Genomic DNA, 15,425 nt, shown 5'->3' with positions numbered 1-15,425 from the left:
ACTCCATGACAGCTTCTATTTCTGCCAGGTAAAAGGCCACCAGCTAGACTGGGACTGTGGCTCAGGTGGTTAAGTGCTTTAGCCAGGCCAGGTCCTGAGTTCAATCCCCAGTATTGCGCCCTGCCCCTCCGTCACTCTTTGGTCCTGCTAGCCTCAAACCATGATCCTTCTAATCTCCACCTCCCAAATTGCTGAGATTATAGGGGTGAGCCACCACGCCAGGCCTCTCCCCACCCCCAGGTGCTGTGGCATGAACCCAGAGCCTCAATCAGGCTAGACTTGTCTAACACTGAGCTACAACCCCAGCCTAAATGCTCTGATACGTACATTTGTAGTTGAAGATAAATGGTAAAAAAAAAAAAGAATTAATAATAATAATAAATAAATTATCCTTATAGTTTAAATTTCTTCTTAGTTAAATAGCAAACGCCCTACAAGCTCAGGGAGGCTGCCAAAGGCAGAAGTGGCTACAAGTTGTACAGCAGACCCTGGCTGCCAGCCTAATCGATCTCTCATCCTAAGGAAATGTTCCCTTTTCCACCTCATTTTGCATTTATCTATCTTTTTTTTTCCTTCCCCACCCCTCCAAGGCTGGGGATCAAACCCGGGTCTCCTCACATGCTAGGCAAGCATTCTACCACTGAGCCACACCCCCGCACACATTCTCTATCACGGCAGAATTCCCACTTCAGCCCATCCTCTATTACAGCCCAGGTCCACCGTGATCAATCACGCGTGATTTTCCTCTTGTACATTTTCATATAGTAAAAACAAGTGTTAGGGGATTAAAAAAAAAAAGAAAACCCTCACAAAGGAATGTCATTTCAAACAGTAAAGAAGACTTCTGGCACCAAGGGGAGACCGGAAGCGCAGCAGAGGGAAGTTGACAAGAACCCAACCACTCTCAGCAGAAAGCCAGGACCGGCTGTAGCGCCCAGCCTGCGCTTGGGAGCGGCTCCTTTAAGAGGCGGGGCTAAGGGGCGGGGCTTGGCGGCCGCCCGCTTTCCCAGCCTGCCCCGCGCCTGCGCGACGGCGGTTCGGCCACGTCCCTGGCCACGTCGCGCCCGCTCTCGCCATCTTCGCCGCTTCCTCTCAGGGGTCGCCGCCTCCGCCGCCTCCTGAGCCGCTGAGCCTCGGGGCCGCCGCGCGTTTGCTACCTGTCGCCGCCGCCATGAACATCTTCCGGTTGACCGGACTCTTGTCCCATTTGGCGGCCATCGTCATCCTGCTGCTGAAGATCTGGAAGACGCGCTCCTGTGCCGGTGAGCGGCCGGGCGAGGCCCAAGAGGCTGGGGCGCGCGGGGCCGGGGCTCCCGAGGGGGCGGGGCGGGGGGGACCCCGGCCGTCCCTGGAAGGGGGCTGGGATCGCGGTGGCCATCACGGCCGTCGGTGGGCGATGGGCCCGGTGTGAGGGGACTCTGCGGCCCCTCGCGGTGGCCCTGCTGGTGTCGCAGCGCAGCCCCGCTGGACTCGGTTTGCTCCTGAATTTGAGCCGTGGGCCCAGGGGGCGCTGGCCGCGCTGTGCGGTGCCCTGTTCTGTCTGAAAACTTTGGAATGGGGGTCCGGTGGGCGTGTCCCTCATCCGGGGGATTCTCCGGGCGGAACCCAGGTTGGAGACCCTCGGATCAATGGGACTGGAGAGGGGAGGAAGACAGGACCGTGACCTGACGTGGCAGCGGGGAGATGGGGGCCTGGGAGGGCCGGGGATAGAGGTCATCTTGCTGCCCACCCTGCCCCTGCAAGGACGGGGCTGTAGGATAGTGCTGGTTTGTAGGGGGTTCGGGTCAGGTCACCCAAGCCCTAGAATCCCGGATCGCACCCGCCATCCGCAGGGCTGGGGGGGCTTGGGTCTTTGAGTTTGTTGACGCAGTTCGTGCTGCTTTGAGAGGCAAATGATTTCTTAAACTTCGAGGGCCTTCATCTATCTAATAACGGGTTCTGCTAAATCTGCGGCTCTGGGTACCCTTGAGGTCCCATGTGGTCCCACGCGGTTCCTGGCTCCACGTCACCAGTGAGTTGGCCTGGTCCCTCCCCACAGGACATGCTCATTTCATGCAAGTCTTGCTGGGAGCCAGTGCAACAAACCTCTCCCAGATAATGGAGTTGTATATTTCATTAAGGAAGGCACATTTTAAATAGTTTCGTCAAATGCAAAGCCTTCCTTAAACTTATAACTTTGAAGAACTCCAGAACTTAATTTTTTCAGGCAGCGAAGGATGGGAATCCTAAAGGACCTGGGTGGCAGATTCCATTTATCTGGTTGATTTATAAAAATCTTCACTTCTAAAGTAACACTGTGTCTTTGATTCTGCTGTCTGCAGGCCTCACCTGTCTCCCAGGAACATAGCTGAGATCCAGGAAGTAAGGAAAACCAAAAAAAGAACTTTGAGCACTCAACATAGATGTTACAAAGTCCATGTACTATGTACTGAAGCCAGTGTGTGTTACATGGAGGTGACGTACACTGAAAGGCTCAGTTGCATGATTTCCAGTGACAGCCAAGCAATTGTGATAGCTAACTTTAAGCACTTTCTGTGTATTGAGTAGTCAACTAAGTGCTTTCCATGACTTACTCGAGACATCCTTAAAACAACGTAGGGGTAGTTGCCATTGTCCCTGTTCTGAGAGAGAGGAATCTCAGAAGGTAATCGTAGTGACAGAGCCAGGGTAGAAACACAATCAGTAATTCACAGTTAAGGATTTTGACTAAATCTGTCTGCTTTGGCCTAAGGAGTTAGTTTAAATGTTTGATGCTAGTGGATTAGGTCTTTTTGTTCTTGTACTAAGATGTTACTTTCAATCTTTAGTTTTACTTCAAAATCTTTGTATGAGTGTGGGTCCTAGAATCTCCTTTTCTGGCAGGTAGTTAATTTGTATCCACACTAAAATGTTGGGGAGAATTCCTAATTCTTAAGAGGATGGTGAGTTGCAAGGAGAGGGTCTGCTGTTTTGTTTTTTACATATTCATTGTTTTCATTTGGGAGGTTGAGAGCATTAAGGAAAATGGAAAGTACTTCAGCTACAATGCCAACAAAGGGCCGGGCATTGGTGGCTTACACCTGTAATGCCAGCTACTCAGGAGGCAGAGATCAGTAGGATTGTGGTTAAAAGCCAGCCCCAGGCAAGTAATTCTGGAGACCCTATCTTGAAAAAAAAAACCCATCACAAAAAAGGGCTGGGGGGGATGGCTCCAGTGGTAGAATGCCTGCCTAGCAAGAGTGAGGTCCTGAGTTCAAACCCTAATGCCACAAAGGAAGATAGTGTGTGTTCCCAAGTATTTCTGGCCGGTGGATTTCCTTCTGGTGTGACTTTTCGAAACCAGCCTCTTAAAAAATGAAATCTCCAAGATCTTTGTCAGAAATCACCAAGATCATTGCTTCAGAATTAAGTGCTGGGCTTCACTAACTGTGTTGTTTTTCCATCCTAAATTATAAAAGTTGTTGAAAGAATAAGAACTTGATAGAATTTCTCATATAACAGGAATAGGAGACAATATAGAACCAGCTTGTGTTTCTCACCTCAAAAATACTGGGATGGGGCTTATTTTAGGATTTTGGCACTTTTGAACAGGCCTGCAGCCTCCAAACCACAGGCCCTTTTTCCTAAGGGTGAGGGACAGGGTGGGCTTGGGAGGAAGCTGGGATTCAGTTTCCTGCAATCTCATTCCAGAACAGCTCCTATTAAGGATCTGTTTTTAAAAAAGTGGGACAGTGAGTTGATCTTGTTTGAATCTGCATTCTTTTATGACTGCATCTGCCATTGTCATTACAGAGGGCTCCCCAAAATGAAGGGTGAGTGTCATATTTCTGAACTATCATGGCAGTCTGATCCTCGGTATGCTCAAATCATCGCTCTCTTTCTGTCCTGAACGCTGCCTAGATAACCTGGGAGAACAAGCATGGCGTTTAGATGAAGGGGCTTCTATCTCTGTTTCCCTGTAGGCGGTTAAGTGCTCTATCTACAGAGTTTGAGTGACAGGGGAGTCCCGAGAGCCATGACCCCCAGCCCTCCTCCCCTGCCTGGTCTCTCTCCTTCCCTCCTAGATGTTGTTATGCAGGCTACAAACTTGTCAACCTCCCAAACAGTGTCTCTGCATATCACATATTTGGGTTTATATTTTTAAGTAAGTGGAAAATACCTCCTTTTATTGCTGACACTGAGTACTTCGGGAAGCTTTTGCATCATATTCCCAACTCCCTCTTGGTGCTGTTATTGAGTGCTAGTCTCTGGAGTGATCATTGCTCTGAAGCATTTATTAACCACCTGCTGTGTGCAAGGCACCCAGGCAATTCACAGCAACCGCTGGCAACAATCAAAGTTTTTGCTCTGGAAGCTGCAGTAGACTGCTTGCTTAGCAGGCTGGAGGTTCAACCCCCAGCGTTGAAGGGGGGAAAAAAAGGCACCAGCAGTTCAGATGAGATGGTAAGACACACGTATGAAAAGATAAAAACGTGGATATGTGGATGTCAAACCAGATGGGCAATAAATAGTATGGGTGTGAAGCAACAAAAAAGATGCCAGAGATGCCTCTGGCTTCCCAACAAGGAGTGTAAAGAACTCCGCAGAAAAGAATAAAAGTTTGCCGATGGACACAGGTGACCTGAATGTGTATTCGTACCATGGTCCTGGGTAGGACCGGGCAGACTGAGGAAGAGACAAGGTGACACATGCCTCTAAGTTAACTTGTTATTTCAAAATATAATCAAAGACAAGAAACCAAGAGAAATAATCTGTAGTATAGGTGACAGTAGGTTAAGAACCATCAAAATTGACCAAGTTGGCAGTTCACAGAAAATAAGACCAATTGGCATGCAGAAATCCCCGGCCTCACTAGTTCTGAACTTGGGTGTGCAAATGGCAGCACACACCATTATCTACCCACTAGGTGGAGAAAGTGGAAGTGTTACGCTGAGGAAAAGGGCGTTCCCTGCAGGTGTTAATGGCCTGGTCGCTGCCTCCCTAGGACAGGTTTGGCCGTGCTAGGTGACAGTGTTCATGTTTATTGTACCAGTAGTTTTAAGGAATCTGGGCTATAGAAATTGTCATATGTGAACAAATGACATAAAAGTATAAAATGTTCATTGTACCTAAGTAAGTGCAAAACACCATCTATAGGTACAAAGATGTTTGTGCAAGATTTATAACAAAAATTGTAAACAACGCAAAGAACTGAGCTAGAGTGAGACATACTCATAGCAGGGAATGATGAATCTGAGACATAGCTTCAAAAAGCACGCTTAAAGCCACCATGAGCCATGCTTTGAGGGGTAAATGTATACAGTACCTATACACAAACACATAGAGAAGGGGCTTTTGAAAAGCTTGGGAAGTTACACTTGGAAGTGGCAGGGGTGTTGAAAAAGACCTAATCACTTTTGGGATGAGCAGTACTTAGGGGGCGGTACCGCTCTAGCCGTGCCTCCAGCCCTTTTTGCTTTAGCTGTGTTCCAGAAAGGGTCTCCAAGAATCCTACAGGCGTGCACCACCATGCCTGATCCTTTGTTGAGATGAGTCTCACTTTTTGCCCAGGCTAGTCTCAAAGCACAGTCCTTTCAGTCTCTACCTCCCTAGTAGTTGGGATGAGCTACTATGTCCCTGATCTAAAAATGCAACTTTTAACTACATCAGACTTTAAAGTAGCTACACTGAAGTATATAGTAGCTCAGCTTTGTGAGTAAAGACAGGAGAGATGTTAAGTTTAATGAGTGACTTCCATTTGACAAGTGATGCTACTTACTATGGATGTTTGGTGCACTTGGTACTAGGACATCAGTGTCTGAAGTGCTTACAGTGCATATTCTGTGAGTGCTTGTTACCTGAGAGCTTTGGTGTATGTTGTTCTAAAACCAGGTTGTTGGTGTTGGCTCGGGTGTGGCTCAGTGGTAGAGCACTTGCCTAGTATGCATGAGCCCTGGGTTCAATCCTGGCACAGCAAATCAATAAATTAAAATGGAGATAGGGCTAGAGGTAAGGCTCAAGTGGTAGAGCATTTGCCCAACAAGCAGTTACTAGCAAACACTCCACAGCATCCCCCGAGGTGATTCCTGGGCCCCTCACATCCTCAGCTGGGATTCCTGCCTTCCTGTGGAGACTGACATTTCTACAGTGCAAAGGGAAAGGCTGCTAATTGCCAATCAGGATCCAAGCCAGGGAGCACAGTGTAGAATCATGTAAGCATCTGGGGATTCCCAGCATGCTGGTCCCTGCCTGGATTCTGCACCATGGTGCCAGTGCTGTCTGTCCTCCTCTCTACCCTGTGCTCACCCAGGGAGCTCTCCATGCTCTAGCTGGTAGTGAATTGGGACAGAGCACATTAACTGTTCAGGCGAAAGACACAGCTGGACTTGGAAATGCTTTAGAAGTGTATTCCCCAAATACCACACAATGAAAATTTGCCCAGTGACACGTAAAGGTGACTGCCTTTTTCTTTTCTCCATGTGTCCATTCATTCAGCAAGTATCTTGTGGAGCCTGCTGTGTGTCAGGCCCAGGGTCCCACATAAGGAATACAAAACGGAATAAGGCACGACCCCTGCCTATCTCAGCTTTGTGGTGAGTGGAGGTTTGGGGAGAGAGGAGGCAGGAACCCAATCATAGTGTGTCTTTTTAAGTCTGTAAGAAAAACGAGGGCAGCAGCTGGATGAATCAACAGCACAAGGGAGGATGTCCCAGAGGAGGTGACAGGTGAGGTGAATCTCAAAGAGGAGTGATTAGAGCTATATTATTGTCCTTGGTGTTTAGTACAGGAATGCTGAAAATGAGGACAGAAGTACTCTGCCTGGTTTCCAAAGCTGCTTTAGAATAAACCCTTTTTATAATTTTTCTTTCCTTTTTTTTTTTTTTTGGTAGTACTGGGATTTGAACTCAGGACTACACACTTGCTAAACAGGCAAATGCTACCACTTGAGCTGTACCTCCAACCTCCCCTCCTCCTTTTTTTTTTTTTTTTTTTTAAAGAATCAACCCTTTATGGAAAAATTTGCCCATCTGTATCCTGTAAGGTTTTTGGTAGAAGTGGGATTTGAACTCAATGCTTCACACTTGCAAGGCAGGCACTCTACCACTTGAGCCACACGTCCAGTCCATTTTGCTATGGTTTTCTTGGAGAGGGAGTTTCACAAACTATTTGCCTGGACTGGCCTTGAACTGCATTCCTTCCAGTCTTAGACCCCACAGTAACTAAGAGTATAGGTGCTCAGCTTGTATCCTATAAGTTTGAAACATTAGGTGGAACCGTACAGCAAGCAGACTGGAAACTTATCTTTGAAGGCTTCAACAAACATCCAGTGTGAGTTGTCTGCTTCCAGTTTCTTTCCCCATCTCGGGTCTAGTTTTTACCATCAGCTTCATGGCTTCTCCTTTGAACACCGATCTCTCGTGGAAAAAAGTCCTCGTTGCTGAGGAAAAGACTTAACAGCACATGTGCTGCCTGAATCTCTTCCTTTGGCTCTTGAAATTGGTTTCTGTTGATGGGTTTGGAAAGAGTCAACTTTTCTTGGTTTCTCTTTAGATGTTACTGTGAATAAGCTGGAAGTGTAATTACTCATACTTAGAAAATAACATTCTTGCATCCAGGTTCTTAGTTTCAGCAAACTATGAAGTGTCATTGAAAAACAATGTGATTTATTTTATGTCCCGGGGTGTTATGAATGTCACTTGGTTGTAGTGACTCTTCTGTTAAATACATGCTTACTAAAATGCATAATGGTGCTGGGCATGGTGGTGCACACCTTGATCTCAGCACCCAGGAGGCTGAGGCAGGAGGATATAAAGTTCAAGACCAGCCTGGGAGAGAGAGAGAGAGAGAGAGAGAGAGAGAGAGAGAGATCCTGCCTCAAAACAAAAACCAAAATGATGTATGATGAATCTAAAAGATGGAGTTTAATTTTTTTTATTTGTAACTTTGTTGTTGTTTGCTATAGTGGGGTTTGAACTCAGGGCCTCTTGCTTGCTAGACAGGCGCTCTGCCATTTGAGCCACTCCACCAGCCCTTTGTTTTTGTTATTCTTTTGGATAGGGTCTCGTTTTTGCCCAGGGCCAGCCTAGGACACAGCCCTCCTACCTGTGCTTCCTCCATTGCTGAAGTCACAGGTGCATGCCACCACACCCAGCTTGTTGGTTGAGATGGGAGTCTTTCAAACTTTTTTGTCGAGGCTCACCTCAAACTTTGATCCTCCTCATCTCCACCTCCTACCAAGTAGGTGTGCACTGTTGTGTCATTATTCCAGGGGACGAGAGGCTCCTGCTTGGAGACCTAAACCAGTCTCCTCAGCTGATTCCTTGTCCCCTTAATCAGAGTAGCTTCCAACTCCACCCTCCAAAGATTTGTCACCATGGAGAAACTGGGTTTGGGCTCTGGTTTGTTGTGATGGCACTGGGGATTGAACCCACGGCCTCAGCATGCTAGGCAAGCATGCTTCTACTGCGTCATATGCCCCTAGCCATGGAGACCGTATTTTAAAATGGAAAGATCCAGAGGTAAAGACAGTTACAATGCTAATAATAGCCCAGCTGTTGAAAGAAATGTACTCCTGCCTGAGGTGACAGAATGAGAAGCGCAGTGCTCCTTGGAGGACACCCGTCCTGGTGTGCTGGTGGTACAATGAAGTCACTTTCCTAGACTCACCTATCACAGGAAGACAAAAGCTGGCAGGGCCTTCAAGAGTAGTGCACACTGGGATGCTAAAGGAAAGAAAAACTGGAAGTACTCTTGGTTACTCACAGTTGTCCTAGACCCGGGCCTCCGACGCCAGCCCTTGCCCCACACACACTTCCCGTGTCGCTCTCCAGGACTTTTCTCATGCTTTCTTTCTGTTTGTTCAGGTATTTCCGGGAAAAGCCAGCTTCTGTTTGCACTGGTATTCACAACTCGCTACCTGGATCTTTTTACTTCATTTATTTCATTGTATAACACGTCTATGAAGGTATGGTATGGTATCTGACAGAGTGCATTTTATCCATAATGCACAGACCTGTGGGACATTGTTCCTTTATGTCATCTGTGTCTTGGTTAAAAATCATATCTAAAGACGCTGGCTTTGTTTTGTTTTGGTTTGTTTGGTTGTTTGTTTGTGGTATTGGGGTTTGACTCAGGGCCTCACGCTCACTAGGCAGGCGCTCTGCCACTTGAGCCACTCCGCCAGGCCTAAATGTGTTGTTCCTGTCTTTAAAACTTTCGCCACCTTGACAGCCTTGTATATGTGACTGCGAATAATTGTTTTGTTCCAAAACAGCATCTGTTTAATTGGAGCCCTGGGCCCTAGAGGCTTTAAAATGTAAGTTCCTCAAGCATGAGGAAGCTTCCAAAGCTCTTGCTAGCCCTGCCTGCTCTGTTGTCAAGCAGTGGGAATTACTGATTGCCCCAAGAAGTCAGAACACAAGCAGGAGTCCAGCTAGGAGAACTTACTGGTCACAGCGTCTCGTGTCACCACCCTGTGAGGCACCGTGTGGAGGCTGCTGCTTGTTTGCTTCTCTCCACTGAGTCCATTTTTCTTAGACTTCTGCTGCACTTAAACAGCACCTGTACCAAAAATTACTTTTTTATACATAGATATTGCTGCTGCTGCTGCTGGTGGTACTGGGATTTGAACTCAGAGGTTTACACTTGCTAGGCAGGCATTCTACACAGCCCTTTTTGGAGATAGTCTGGTTATTTTGCAGATAGATTATTGGTTTTGCCTAGGCTGGCCTGGACCGTAATCTGTCTATTTTATGCTTTCTGCCATAGCTGGGATGAGATGTGTGTGCCACCACACACAGCTTTTTCCATTGAGATGGGGGTCTCAATAACTTTTGCCCAAGTTGGCCTGAACTGTGATCCTCCCAGTCTCAGCCTCCCAAGTAGCTAGGATTGCAGGTGTAAGCCACTGGCACCAGGCTCAGAAGCATTTTTATGAGCAGAGATTAAAGTAGATAAAGCAGTATTTGGATCTGTCGTCTTTACCAAATAGCAAATTTGAGCCAGGCACTGGTGTCCATGCCTGCAATCCTACCTACTTACGAGGCTGACATGGGAGGATCGTGGTTCAAAGGCAGCCCGGCAAACAGTTTGCAAGGCCCCATCTCAAACATAACCGGAGCAAAAATGAACTGGAGGCATGCCTTAGCTCTAGAGTGCCTACTTTCTAAGGGTGAAGCTCTGAGTTCAAACTCTGGTCCCACCAAAAAGAAAAAAAATTGCAGTCACCTGTCATGGCTCCATTATTTATTACCAAGTGATAGGAGTCTAATTACTTGTCTTCAAAATGACTAGGTTTCTGCTCGTTGTCTAGCCAGTTTAAACTGCAGGCAATAGAGGTGTATGAGCCAAAGCCCCCCACTTCAGGCAGAAATCCTGCTTGCGTGGTGGGAGGTTATTTTTTATTCGGATTTTTGGTTTGTTTTGGCAGTACTAGTGTTTGAACTTGGGGCCTTGTATTTCCTAGGTAAACACTCTACCAACACTTTGTGCTGTGGTCTGTTTTGCAGGTAGGGCCTCACACTTTTTGCCCCCTACCATCCTTCTCCTACCTCTGCCTTCTGCCTAGCTTGGATTATAGACATATACCACTATGCCCAGCTTGTTTTGTGACATGGGATCTTGCTAACTTTTTTGTTGGGGTTGGCCTCAAACCATGATCCTCTGATTTCCCCATTGCCCATGTAGCTGGGATTACAGACATATGCCACCACGCCCACCTGCTTGGTTGTGGTTTCTAAGCATCATGTCCTGAAAGTCGGTGGAGTGAGAGCCAAGCTATATGTACTTGCCTTTAACTGCTGTGTGCTGGCGACAGGAGAGCTCTTCTTTCCCAGCAGCTGCTGAGGCCCGATAGGCTAAAGCTCCATGGGCACAGGCCACCATTCTTGAAGCACTCAGCTAAGTTCTGTTCATTTTAAAAGTGTTTTTATTGTTGTGTTGTATCAATGAAGTAATCAGTAATGGCATTTGGCTTGAATCTTCCCTTCATTCATTCACTCACTTGTTCCCTCATTCATTCATTCATTCAAGAAAACCTTTGGCCCAGCAACCTCTGCACCAGGGCACATGGGTGGATGGAAAGAGAGGTCTGAGAAAAGGTGGTGGAATTAACACATCTCATGAGCCAAATTCTCCATCAACCACTTGATTGGGCAGGGATAAATGGAGAAATGGACAGGGTTAGGCCACACCCATGGGTCATTACTCTGTAGTGGGGACACAGGTGTGCACACAGCCCAAGTAGAGCAAAGGGAGTGAGGAGGGAGATGGGGAGCCATGATGCCAGCTGCAGGGCATGATAGTGGCAGGGGACAGCCTCAGGATCTCCAGATGGGCTTTTCTCCATCATCACAGTGTGAGAGGCCCCTTGGGAGACCTCTGTCCCACAGTGGGCTCTACAGTCCTCTTTGTACAGAGCAGGGGTGATGTGTCCCTGGGCTGAGAGGGTCAGCCTGCTCTTCTTCCTGGCACTTGACTGCAGGTGCAGGTGCTCCCTGGCTGTCCCTCTGACGAGGGCTCTGATTTCTTTCCCCAGATATCTGGCCAATGACATGGAAGAGGACAACCAGGCTCCTAAGCAAGACATATTTTACTTTCTTTACGGAAAGAACTACTTCCAGCACCCTCTGTTCCACAAGTTACGGTACCAGATGATGCGATCCATGGGCTGGAGGATGCGGGTGTCCCGAGAGGAGTGTGAAGAGGTGAGGGTCCGGGCTGCGAAGGACTTGGGGGGAAGGCTCTGGATTGGAGAGCGAAGGAAGGAATGGGTTTGGGAACTAGAAAGAAGTGGAGGCCGGACATGGGGAGAGGTCTCCCTGGGGAGCAGCACTGTTCATGAAGCTGTTTTTCTTTCCGGATCCAGGCCTATAACCCGGACCTCTGGGTGTGGGGGCGAGACCGCACCCACCTGCCTTAGAACTCTGTTCCATCATCGGCTTCAGTAAAGGTGTGTCTGTGTCCTTGTAGTGTGCCCAGGGCGATTTGATGTCTGCTTAGGAAATCCTGAAACCCCCTTGCCTGACCACTCCGTGCCACACCTGGTGCCACACCATAAAGCAGCCCAACCATTCCAGGCTGTAAGACACTCCCGGTCACTGCACAGCCATAGAAATGACAACCAGAGAGAAGTGACCCTGAGAGACGTGCTGGGGGCCAGGGGCCGGCCATATAGCCAGGCCTCAGAGACACCCAAGTGTCGCTAGGGCTCGGATGAGGTAGAAATCCTTTAACCCAAAGCCATTGGGTCCGAATGGCAGCTGTGAGCAAGTGCTGATTTCTGTCAGCCGCGAGTATCCGCTAGCTGTAACCTCCATATGCCCATCATCCGAGCTTTTGCCGTCACTTCTTAATTCAGTCTTGACCTAGGGTCCCATGCGGTACCAACTCTGGGGACTCACTGATAACACAGTGATGTGGGAAGTAAAAATAGGAGGGTCAGGATCTAGGCAGGCATGGGTACAAAACAAGACCCCATAGGAAAATAACTAAAGCAAAATAGGACTGCAGCCATGGCTCAAGTATAGTAGAGCACCTGTCCAGCAAGTCAAGGCCCTGAGTTCAAACCCAAGTGCCATAAGAAAAAAGAAAGAAAGGGAAGGAGGGAAGGAAGGAAGGAAGGAAGAATGGAGAAATGGAGGGAAGGAAGGAAGGAAGAATGGAGGAATGGAGGGAAGGAAGGAAGGAAGGAAAATGGGAGGAAGGAAGGGGGAGGACAGAGGGAGGGAGGGAGAAAGGAAGGACAGAAGGAAGGAAGGAAGAAGAAAATGTGGGAGGTCTGAATATTATCAATGACAGATGGCCACTAACTAGTTTAGTCCTAATTTGACTTGAAACAAATTTCCTATGGCCAGAATTCTCTTTGAAATTTCTTGTTCTCCTTATCCTACCACTGTTGGACCAAGTTCCCCTCTTCTCCCTTTCCCCTCAAGTTTATGGTCAAGAACGTTGGTCGGAACTGTGCGCAGCTTGCGGTGGCTGCACACAAGCCACACCTTAACAGTGATGGATGTGAGCAGAGCATTGAGCAAAGGTTTGATTTTTGTAGAGCACAGCTAGCCCAGTTCACGCGAGGATGAAACATCGGGAGTTTGGTTTGGGATTCGGGTTCTGGTGTCCTGGTTCATGACATCCTGACGTCAGGAATGCTGTCGCACGGTTAGAGGTTCACATTTTCAGTAAGTGGAGAGGACCACGGTCTGAGTTTAGTCCACAGTCGCATTGTGAGTTCACACCTAGGGAACTGTGTCTGACATCGCTTTTTTCTTCCTTCCTTGAGCAGAATCACCTCATGTTCTGCTCTACAGAAGACTGTTGGGCCTGACCTCAGGGCTTAAGTGATTGTTGGAGTCATGGAAAGAAAAGCCCAAGAGTCATCACAATTCTTGGTGATGCTTCAGAGCTGGGCATGGTTGTGTATACCTGTAATCCAGCTAACTGGGAGATAGAGACAGGACGTCAGGAGTCGGAGGCCAGCTTAGGCAAAGCTAAGGAGAACCTAGCTTAAAGCAATAAAATAAAGGGCTGGAGTCATAGCTCAAGGGATAGAGTACCTCCCTGGCAAGCACGAAGCCTGCTTTCAATCCCCAAGACTGGATGAAGGGCTAGAGGTGAATTAGGATCTGTAAGTGGTTCCAAACCCTTGTTGGGACTGACTTAGCCTGTCGATCACCTTCCTCCTGGAGCATTGCCTCTTGACATCATTTCTCTCTGCCTTCCAGATCGCCGTGCCCAGGGAGATGGGAATGTTCATCAGGAAGTCTAAACCAACACTGAAGCCAGCTGGAGCAAGGAAGAGCGAGGAGTTTCCCAAACCTAGAAGAACCCAGATTCTTCCAGAACAAGCCTAATAAAACTACCCCACTCCTCGGTGTGGGGGCACACCTGGGAGTCCATGAAGGAATGAAGGGAAATCAGGCCTTGCTGGGTCCCTTCTTTCCTGAGGCACCTGTAGTCTCACCAAAATTCACGTTGCGGTCATATGCTCACGTATATTTGGTTTGCCAGATTTGATGACTGTTTTTAATATGTAAACTTAGACACGTGGGATCATAATAGAGTTAGTGTAAATATAGTTAATATAAATCATAAGTTATATTGAATTATTTTGAATAAGTTGGTCATAAAATGTTTACTATATTTATTTGCAATGTTTTGAGATGGTTGTAGATTTGAAAACATGCTGTTCTTTATATTTTCGTTATTCAGATTATAACTTACACATTCATAAATGTTTTTACTCTTACAATAAGTTCTTTTTATCCATTCTACTTATATATTATAGCTATGTAAGAATACTCAAATTGTTGGGAATATACATTTTTATTTGATGTTTTAGCCTTTGTTGTTGAACTGTGAACATCGACTTGCACTGACAGGTTGGTTTGCCATTTTATAAAGGGTATGTGTTTTGTAAGAGCGCCCATGTTTTGTGTGTTCAAAGAGGACAGGGCCACTCTTCCCTTGGGGAAATACAATAAAGATGAAATGTCCTTTAATCTTCAGGAAGGGTGTGTGGTTTTTTCCTTTGTCAAATATTACTGTTGTGTGCATCAGTTATGCATGTTTGACCAAGGTCTTAGCTCTGAAAAAGAATCCTGGATGATTTTTCATGTGTGAAAAATAGAAGACGCCGCAGATCCTAAGCTGGAATTGGATGCCAGACACGAGGGGAAGCTGTTGAGGGGAACATCAGGAAGAGTAGAAAGAATGCGGAAACTTCCATGGGTGCCTGGAAAAGAATCCCAACTCAGATATAAAGGAACGGTGGACCCCAGAGAGGCCTCCCTGGAAATGGTCCCGGGAGAGGGATGACACAGCGAAAGGTGCACTTGCTCTTTGAGTCATCCTGGGACACTTTTATCACCACCTCTGGTCCAGTCTTACAAAAGCCAAGGAGAATGGAGAGGGGAGATGAAATAGAAAGAGCTGGAAATAAAGGAGGGTGTAGAATGGAGCCGTTTGTGAGGAAATAAGTTGCAGGAAGAGGTAAGGCTGTTCCAGAGATGAGCACAGAGAGGTTGAGTGACTGCAGAAAAACATGGTGGGAAATGGGGGTGTGGCACAACACAGGAGCAGGTGGGGAAGAAGCAGCTGGACGCCATGTGTCAGCCAGAAGCAAATAAAACCCAAGAGGTAGACAACAGGGTGACAATATTCTGAGGCAAGAGAGCCATCGGTGAGATGCGAATGGGCTTCTAGACAAAGGGGGGCACAGCGTAAAGGGTGGAGGGCTGAACCAGATGAGCTTAGACGAGGCTGCATGTTTTCTCCTACATGGAAGACAGATCCAAAGATAGACACACACACAGAACAAGCGTGATCGCACACACGCTCAGATGTAGAACACATTTGTAAACGTGGAGCTGCTCTAGGGCCTCGGGGGAGGAGGGAGAGGAGGAGAGAAGGCTGGAGCGTCAGTAATGTCGTAAAACATATGCCTGTGAAGGAAGAGGACACAGGGTGTG

The 15,425-nt window shown here is 47.5% G+C and overlaps 1 long non-coding RNA gene across 1 annotated transcript; it reads left to right on the top strand.

Moving 5' to 3' along the window:
• Window positions 1-393: 393 nt before the first annotated feature.
• LOC141424051 (uncharacterized) lies at window positions 394-14,462 on the top strand. The gene is made up of 2 exons (XR_012448872.1): window positions 394-11,663; window positions 11,825-14,462. It is a non-coding gene; the product is annotated as an uncharacterized lncRNA (long non-coding RNA).
• The last annotated feature ends 963 nt before the right edge of the window (window positions 14,463-15,425 follow it).

Source organism: Castor canadensis, chromosome 6, assembly GCF_047511655.1.
Source record: "Castor canadensis chromosome 6, mCasCan1.hap1v2, whole genome shotgun sequence".
Lineage (NCBI taxonomy): Eukaryota > Metazoa > Chordata > Mammalia > Rodentia > Castoridae > Castor > Castor canadensis.
This window is presented reverse-complemented; position numbering and strand designations above follow the sequence as displayed.